The following is a 9,459-nucleotide window of genomic DNA, read 5'->3' as shown; positions in this document are numbered from 1 at the left end:
TCAGCCAGTGAGCGGGAGCCGGTCTGTAATGTGGGATCCGAACCCTCGGACGGGAGCGCCGCCGCGCTTCCCAAGCGGCGCACTATCCAGTGCGCCACCGGGCCGGCCCATGAAGAAACTTCTTGGCTGGGAGTTGACCAGGGTCATACTTCATTCTCCATGGGTCCAGTTTCTGTTATTCTCAAATAAGATCAGGTTAGTAAGCTAGTAAAGAACGGCTATCTGGGTTAATAATTTTTCTCTAATTATTTGTGTACAACACAAGAGCAAGAATCATTGTGTTCTGGCAGTTAGTTGCAGGCTATGTGGTTTGAGTTACAGGAAAGAACAAGTTTTTAAATCCAAAGGTTTAACAAAATGGAGTCACTTCTGTTCAGGCTGTTACACCTGGTCAATTCTGGTGACTCGCTTCTGACATCACCTCCTCCAGGAAGCCTGTCTTGATTTGTGCCCTGCTTTGGAGTGTGTGCCTTTCTGTTTCCCATAATACCTCATCCTCATCTCTGTGTTCCCATTCGCCTTGTTGTTATGGCCATCTCCATCCCCTCCCCAAGCTGTAAAATCTAAGAGGACAGGGACAGTGCCTAAACTTGCACTAGCTCTAGTAGGAACAGTGTCTGGCACCTGGGAGGCACCCCACAAATGTTTGTTGAAAGGCTGTGTGAGTGGGAGACAGAAAGAACACCAGTTTAGAAGTCAGTCCCAAATATAAAGCACCTGCTATGTGTGGATATTTTTCTAGGCACTTAGCAGACAAAAATCCCTGCCCTCCTGAGCTTCCATTCTAGTCAGGGGTCAGACAGCAACACTAGACAGCATAAGAGGTAGTGTTCAGCATGACAGATGAGACACCCTCAAGGTCTCCTCTAGATACAGATGCATCTTCCCTTATTCTGATGGGGATGGTGGTCCCCAGGACCTCAACTAAAAAAGTGAGTGGGTCAAGAAGGAGGGGCTCCAGTCACCACAAACCATTGAGGGGAGTGGAGGGACTATGACTGGGGAGGCATGGCTAGAAGCCTGGGTCCCACACACCTTATACCTAGAGAGCTGAGGTCTGGGGGTGCCCCCTGCAGGAGGCAAGGAAATCAAAGAGCAGGAGATGGGGTCCCAGGTACCTTGGGGAAGCAGAGGAGAAGCTGGGAGCTCAGAGCCGGCCCAAGAGAGAGCTTGTCCCCAGCACAGCCCCATCCCAGCTCTGCTTGGCTCCCCCACCCCACCCTGCCCCAATTTCACCTGGGGCCCAGAACAGGAAGTGTTGTGAGCGCCCTGCTCACAAATCTGCCTTGAACCTCAGTCATGCATGCTCAGCTGGGGCAGCTGTGCCCCCTGCCCTTTGGAACACAGCGTCAGTGGGACGATAAGACCCACGCACGGCATATAGAGAATAAAGTAGCACCATGGCACAAAAGCTATGAGGATGAGGTGCCATGAATGCCGTGGGAAGGCTGGGGCAGCAGGACAGACTCCATTTGTTCCCACATTTGTTGGATTTTTATAGAGCACCTACTGTGTGCTGGCACGGTGCTATGAACAGAGCAGACATGACCCCTCCCTGCCCTCGTGGAGTTATGCTCTGGTGGGCAGGGGGGCCAGGGAGACAGGCAGAGAAGCACATCAGGCTTTCATAAAGGACTGAATTGGTCAGATCGAGGCTCTTTGCTAGCCCCACATTGGGTGATCAGGCCTGCTACTGCCAGAACAGCCAGAGTGTGGTGGGCCTGGCCTCTGGTGGGTAGGGGCAGATACAGGAGCCCAGCCCCTTGCAGGGGTGCCACAGGACAATGGTGTGGGAGGAGAGACCAGGCCTGTGATTCTGCTGCTCATCCGCCTACCCCCAGCACCATCTCCTGGGAGTCTGGCTGGACCAGCACTTGGAGAACTTCTGTCAGCCCCCAGACCTTCCTGCCTGAAGCTACAGGTAGCCTACATTCAGCTCCTCATGACTTGGAACCCGGAGTCCTGGGCCCTACTTCTCCTTGCCCAGCTTGAGCACCTGAAGCCCACTGAGGCAGAGCAAGTGGAGCAGGAGGACTGGGTGGCTGCATGCTAGTGTGGGGGGAAGGCCTCGGGTGGGGCTACATGGGGGTACTTTCCAGGGGCAGGTTTTGAACTAGGAGCAAAGAGTAGTCTGACCACTCATTTGGTGGGCTGCAGTCTGAGAAGACTTGCCTGGGGTAGGGTTCTTGGGCTGAGGCTTCTTTTAAACCATGGGATGCTTTCTGTCTTTGAAAAGGCATAAGAAAGCCGATCATGCTCGTAAACCTTTCTCCTCTTCCATTTCCACTGCCAGCTCTGATACCAAATCCAGAGCTAGAGTCAGAGCTAGTGCCAGCACTAGCATCACCTTCAGCTCCAGCACAACCTCTGGCACCAACTCCAGCTATAGAGCTATAACCAGTGTAGTTCTAGAGCTAGAACAAGCTCCAGTACCAGTTCAAGAACTAGAGCCAGCCCCAGCCCAAAGACCAGTTGTAGCACAAGCTCTACCACCAGCTAGAGAGTACATTGAACTTTGGGGCCAGCTCTAGAATTAGAGCCAGCTCCAGACCCAGCATTATCTCCAGAGCTAGAATCAGCTCCAATGTTAGCTGCAAAGCTGGAGTCAGCTCCAAAACAAGAGCCTGCTCCATGCCAGTGCCAGCACTAGCACTAGCCCTAGCTCTAGCTCCAAAGCTAAAGGTAGCTCTGGCACCTGCTCCAGCACCAGCTCCAGAGCAAGAGCTACCTCTAATACTAGCTCTATCACCTGCCCCATGCTACAGTCATACCGAGTGCTAGCTGCAGTGCTAGAAATGACTCCAGCACCAAATACAGAGATAGAGCCTGTGCTAGGTCCTAAGCTAGCACCAGCAACAGCACCACAGCCACATCTAGAACTAACTCTAGGGCTAGAGCCAGCTTCAGTGGTAGAGCCAGTCCCTATAAAAGCTCTTGAATCAGCTCCAGAGCCACAGCCAGCTGTAGATCCAGCTTCAGTACCAGTGCCAGTTACATATCTAGAGCTAGTACCAGCTCCAGAGACAGAAGCAATCCCAAATCTGGCAACAGAGCCAGTGCTCAGTCCAGAGATAGTGCCAATTCCAGTGCCAGCTCTAGCACCAGAGCCAGAGCTGGAGCCAGCTCTGGTGCCAGCTACAGAGATACATTAAACTTGGTTACCTGCCATATCCATCACCATCTCCAGAGCTAGGATCAGCTCCAATGCCAGCTCTGAAGCTTGAGCCTGTAACAGGTCCAGTTTCAGTGCCAACTCTAGCATCAGTCCTAGCCCCAGCTCCAGAGCTAGTGACAGCTCTGGCACCTATTCCAGCACCAGCTCTAGCATTTGCCTCCAACCTAGAGCCAGATTGAGTGCTAGCTCCAGAGCTAAAAGCAGCTCCAGCACCAAATTCTGATATAGAGCCAGTGATAAGCCCAGAGCTAGTGCAACTCCAGCACCAGCTCCAGCTCCAGCTCCAGCACCAGGGTCATAGCTAGGACCAGTTCTAGCACCATCTCCAGAGCCACAGTCAGCTGTAGTGCCAGCTCCAGCACCAGTTACACAACTAGTGCCAGTTACACATCTAGAGCCAGTACCAGCTCCAGATGTAGGACAAGCTCTAAAGCCAGTTACAGAGCTAGAGCCAGCTTGGAGTTGGCACTCCAAGGTCAGCTCCAGTGCCAGTGCTAGAACGAGAACCAGTGCCAGTTCCAGGTCAAGAGCTAGCTATAGCACTATTCCAGAGCTAGAGCCAATAATTCTACCACTATTGTCAATTTTAAAGTTAAAGCCAGCACCAACTCTAGAGCTTGAAGCTGGCCCCACACCAACTTCAGTACTAAAGCCAGTTCCAGATAGAGAACTAGTGCTAGCTCCAGCACCAGATCTAGTACCAGCTCCAGCATGAAAAGCAGAGCTAGAACCAGCTCTACCACTAGCTCTAGCACTAGATGAGGAGCTAAAGCTTGCTCCAAAGCTAAATCTAGAGCCCATTCCAGCACCACCTTCAGAGATAGAGCCAGCTGAAGTGCCAGCTTCTGTACCACCTCCAGAGCTAGAGCCAGTGCTTTCTCTAGCACCAGCTCCACCATCAGTTCCAGAGCTTGAGCCAGCTATGATACCAGTTACAGAGCTACATTAAGCTTTGGCGCCAGCTCTAGAGCTGGAGTCAGCTCCAATGCCAGCTCCAAAGCTAGAGTCCACTTTGGCTCCAGAAGACCCAGCTCCAGAGCTAGACACATTTCTGACACTTAGTCCAGCACTAGCTCTAGAACTAGACCCAGCACCAGCTACAGAGCAAGAGCCAGCTTCAGCACCAGCTCTAGCACTCACCCCCAAGCTGAAGCCAGAATGAGTACCAGCAGCTAAACTAGAAGCAGCTTCTGCTCCAAATCCAGTGATAGAGCCAGTGCCAGCTCATCTGTCGATGGAAATTTTGTGTTCTTTCCACCTTTTGGCTATCGTGAATAGTGGTGTTAAGAACATTCCTATACAAATATTTATTTGAGTACCCATATTCCCTTCCTTCCTTTTTTTTTTCTGAGGGATCTGAACGCTTGACTTTGGTGTTATAACAATGCACTTCGACAAACTGAGCTAACCAGCCAGCCCTCTTCCTTAATTGACATGTATTGATTTATGGGGTACAGAGTTATAGTTCAATTCATGTGGAAAATGTGTGATGATCAAATCAGAGTAATTAACATATTTTCCACAGCAAAAATTGATCATTTGTGATAAGAGTGCTTGAGCTTCTCTCTTCTAGCCAACTGAAAATATACAACAAATTATTGTTAATTACATGCTAGTGCTACTGTAGAACACAAGAACTTATTTTTCCTATCTAGCTGTGATTTTGTATTCATTAACCAACCTCTCCCTAACCTTCCCTCCCCTCACTGCTTCCCAGCCTCTAGTGATCACAATTTCTACTCTCCTGTTCTTTTGAGTATATACCTAAGAGTGAAATTTTTTTCCTATCTAGCTGTGATTTTGTATTCATTAACCAACCTCTCCCTAACCTTCCCTCCCCTCTCTGCTTCCCAGCCTCTAGTGATCACAATTTCTACTCTCCTGTTCTTTTGAGTATATACCTAAGAGTGAAATTTTTGTCATACAGTAGTTCTATATTTTACTTTTTGAGGAACCACCAATCTGTTCTCCACAGTGGCTGCACCACTTTACATTCCCACCAGTAATGTATGAAAGTTTCAACTTTTCCACATTCTTGCCAGCAGTTATTTTCTGTTTTTTAAATTATAGCCATCCTAATGGGTATGAAATATCTCATTATAGTTTTAATTTGCATTTCCCTAGTGACTAATGAGGTTGAGCATTTTTTCATATACTTGTATCCATTTATGTATCTTCTTTGGAGTAATATCTATTCAAATCCTTTGCCTATTTTAAAATTAGGTTGTTTGTCTTTTTGTTATTGAGTTGTAAGAGCTCTTTATATAGTCCAGATAGTAGACCCTTATCAGATTTCTGTTTTGCAAATATTTTCTACCATTCTGTGGGTTGTCTTTTCATTCTCTGGAAAAATTTTGACCATTATTCCCTCAAATATTCTTTTTTCCCCTTTTCCTTTCTCCTCTCCTTCTGAGATCCCATAATGTCTATGTTGCTCCACTTGATGGTGTCCCACAGTCACTTAGGCTCTGTTTACTTTCCTTCTTTCTTTTTCCTTCCTGCTCCTCAGACTGGACACTTTCAGTCATCCTATCTTCATGTTTGATGATTCTTTCTTCTGTTGCTCAAATATGCTGTTGAGTCCCTCTAGCAATTTTTTTGTTATTGTACTTTTCAGCTCCAGGATTTCTATTTGGTTCCTCTTTATAATTTCTATTTCTTTCTATCTCTTTATTTATTTATTCACATTTTGTTCATACATCATTTCCCTGGTTTCCTTTAGTTCTCTGTCCTTGGTTTCCTTTAGCTATTTGGACATATTTAAGATGATTGATTTAAACTTTGTCTAGAAAGTCTATTCTCTAGGCTTCCTCAGGGACAGTTTCTATCAATTAATTTTTTCCCTTTGAATGGACCATACTTTCCTATTTCTTTGTATTGTTTTTTTTTTGGGGGGGGGAGTTGAAAACTAGACAGTTGAATAATATTATAATATGGTAACTCTGAAAATCAGCTTCTCCCCCTTCCCTAGAGTTTGCTGTTTTTGATTGTTGAAGGCTATAGTCATCTATTTGTTTGGTGATTTTACCAAACTATTTTTGCAAAGACTAATCATTGTCACATGTGGTCACTTGAAGTTTCTGTTCTTTTTGTTTGTTTGTTTTTTCCTACAGATTTCCTTGAAGACCAGGAACTAAAAACAAGCAAACAAACAAAACCCCCACACCTCCCAGTCTTTACAGATTGGATCTGTGCTGGGGCACTCCTTTAACACTTAGCCACACGCATTGGTCTATTTCTGTTGCTTATAACAAAATACCTAGAACTAGGTAATTCATAAGTAAATGAAATTTATTTCTTACAGTTTTGGAGGCTGGGAAGTACAAAGTCCAAGGAACACATCCGATGAGGGTCTTGGTGGTGGCAACAGTGACCCAGGGGTCTCACATGGCAGAAATCGCAGAGCAGAGAGAGACTTACCTCTCATGTGCTCTTCTTTTAAAGCCCTCAGAACCACACCCCTGATCACCATTTTCAATCCATTCACTACAGCACGGTCCCACAATCTAATCACCTCTTCAAGGCTCCACCTTTTAATTACCACAATAGGATTTCCCACTCTCAACATTTACAGTGAGGATTAAGTCTCAATGGGGTTGGGGGGGGGGCATCCAATCTACAGCATTCTGCCCCGGACCCCCCAAATGCATGTTTTTTTTTCACGCACGAATACATTCATTTTGTCCGCAAAGTCTTAACTTGTTTCAACTCAAAAGTCCAAAGTTCAAAGTCCCATTTATGAAATAAAAAACAAGTTATCTACTTCCAAGATACAATGGTGATACAAGTATAGGGCACATATTACTGTTCAAAAAGGGAGAAATAGGCCAATAGAAATGGGTAATAGGTCCCAAACAAGTCCCAAATCCAAAAGGGCAGCCATCAAATCTTACAGCTCGTGAATCATGTACCTTGACTCTGTGTTTTGGTGTCCTCTGCAAGCTGGTGTGGGGGTTGGGTCCCCAAGTCCTTAGGCAGCTCCCTTCTATAGCTTTCCTGGTCTGAGGCCATGCTTCAGCTTTTGCAGGCTGGCATTGCACTCTGGTAGCTCCACAATTCTGGGGTCTCCATGGCAGTCCCACTCTCATGGCTCCACTAAGTGTGGTGCTGATAGGGTTTCTCTGCTCCAACTCTGACCCTACATTTCCGCCTGGCATTGCTCTAGCAAAGGTTCTATGCAGTGACTCTGCCCCTATGACAGATCTCTTCCTGGGCCCCCAAGCTTTTCCATACATCCTTTGAAATAGGAGTGGAGGCTCCCAAGTCTCCACAGCTCTGGCATTCTGTGAGTCTGCAGATCTAACACCACATGGATGCCACCAAGCTTTTCAGCTTGTTTTTTCCAAGGCTGTGGGTCCAGACACACCTGAGGCCAATTTAGCCACAGCTGGAGCAGTAAAGCAACCAGGGTGCTGGTGTGGGGAGCAGTATCCTGAGGTGTTCTTGGACAATGAGCCTGTGGAGGGTGCTTCCAGCCTCTTCCCTGAGACTATTCTGTCCCCCTAGGCCTCTGGGCCTGTAATGGAAGATGCAGCCTTCAAAATCTCTGAAACAGGGAGGGCCCGTGGCTCACTTGGGAGAGTGTGGTGCTGATAGCATGAAGGCTGTGGGTTCAGATCCCAATATAGGGATGGCCAGTTGGCTCACTTGGGAGAGCGTGGTGCTGACAACACTAAGTCAGGGGTTAGGATCCCCTTACTGGTAAAAAAAAAAAATCTCTGAAATACCTCTGAGGTCTTTTTTGCCTTCTCTTGATAATCCCTTTCTTCTGTACTCATTTTCTTAGCAAAGTGCTCCTGGGCTATACCCTTGTTTTTGTGGCCAGGCTGAAAGTTTTCTAATTTTTTTGCCCTTTGCTTTCTTTTGAACTGTAAATTTTGGCTTTACCTCATGACTTTTCTACCATAAGTCAGCATAGGCTGTTATAAGTAGGCATGCAGCTCTTCCTTAATGCTTTGCTGCTTAGAAATTTCTTCTGCCAAATACCCTGGGTCAGCACTTAAGTTCCACCGTCCAAAAAACTTTTGGGCATGAACAGAAAGCAGCCAAGTTCCTTGCCAGTTCATAGCAAGGGTGAAGTTTGCCCCAGTTTCCAATAAATCCCTCTCACTCACATCTGAGATCTCCTGAGTACGGCCTTTTCTGTCCGTATTTCTATCAGCATTCTGCTCACCACCATTTAACCAGTCTTTAAAACATTCCAAATGTTCCCTGGTTTTCTTGTCTTCTAAACTTTCACCAGCATCTAGGCTTTTTCTAGCCTGTTCCTCCAAATTCCTTCAGCATCTCCTCAACACCCAGTTCCAAAGCCATTTCCACATTTTCAAGTATTTGTTATAAGTAACACCCACTTCTCTGGTACCAATTTTCTGTATTAGCCCATTTCTGTTGCTTATAACAAAATACACAGAACTGGATAATTAGTAAGAAAATGAAATTTATCGCTTACAGTTTTGGAGGCTGAGAAGTCCAAAGTCCAGGGAACACATCTGGTAAGGGTCTTGGTGGTGACAACAGTGACCCAGGGGTCTCACAAGGCAGAAATCGCAGAGCAGAGAGAGACTAACTGCTCATGTGATCTTCTTTTAAAGCCCTCAGAACCACGTCCCTGACCACTATTATTAATCCACTCACTATATCATGGTCCTAGAATCTAATCATCTCTTCAAGGCCTTACCTTTTAATTACCACAATAGGACTTCCCACTCTCAACAGTTACAGTGGGGATTAAACCTCAGTGAGATGGAGAGAGGGGCATCCAATCTACAGCATTATGCTGTTTATAACTCTGCCTTAGCCTTTACTTCCTGCTTGGACTGAGCCTACAGACCAGATGGAGGTGTCTTTTTTGAGCGTGCATCCTGTCCTGAACATGCATGTGGCTTTCTAAATTCCTCAATATACAGGGTCACTTTTGAATACACTAATTTCCCAAAGAAACTCTCTCCCCAGTATTTCCTCCCAGGCTTTAGATGATCTATTGTATGTCTTAACCATAATCTTTTGCTTCAGGCAGCTGCAGGTTATTGTTTGCCTTATGAAGTTTTTAAAAAAAAAATTTTTTTTTTAAAGATCATGGTAACAGGATCTTAACCCTTGACTTGGTGTTGTCAGCACCAAGCTCTCCCAAGTGAGCTAACCGGCCCCTTACAAAGTTTTTAAGCAATGCCCACAACTTTTCTTCCCTGAGTTCCAAGTCAGGCAAAACAGAGACATGTATCTTGTGTCAGTCTTTGAAACCCCCACACAGGTTAGAACAGACAAAATAATTTGTGAATAAGGTA

Source organism: Galeopterus variegatus, unplaced genomic scaffold (assembly GCF_000696425.1).
Source record: "Galeopterus variegatus unplaced genomic scaffold, G_variegatus-3.0.2 Scaffold325, whole genome shotgun sequence".
In the NCBI taxonomy this organism is placed as follows: Eukaryota; Metazoa; Chordata; class Mammalia; order Dermoptera; family Cynocephalidae; genus Galeopterus; species Galeopterus variegatus.
This window is presented reverse-complemented; position numbering follows the sequence as displayed.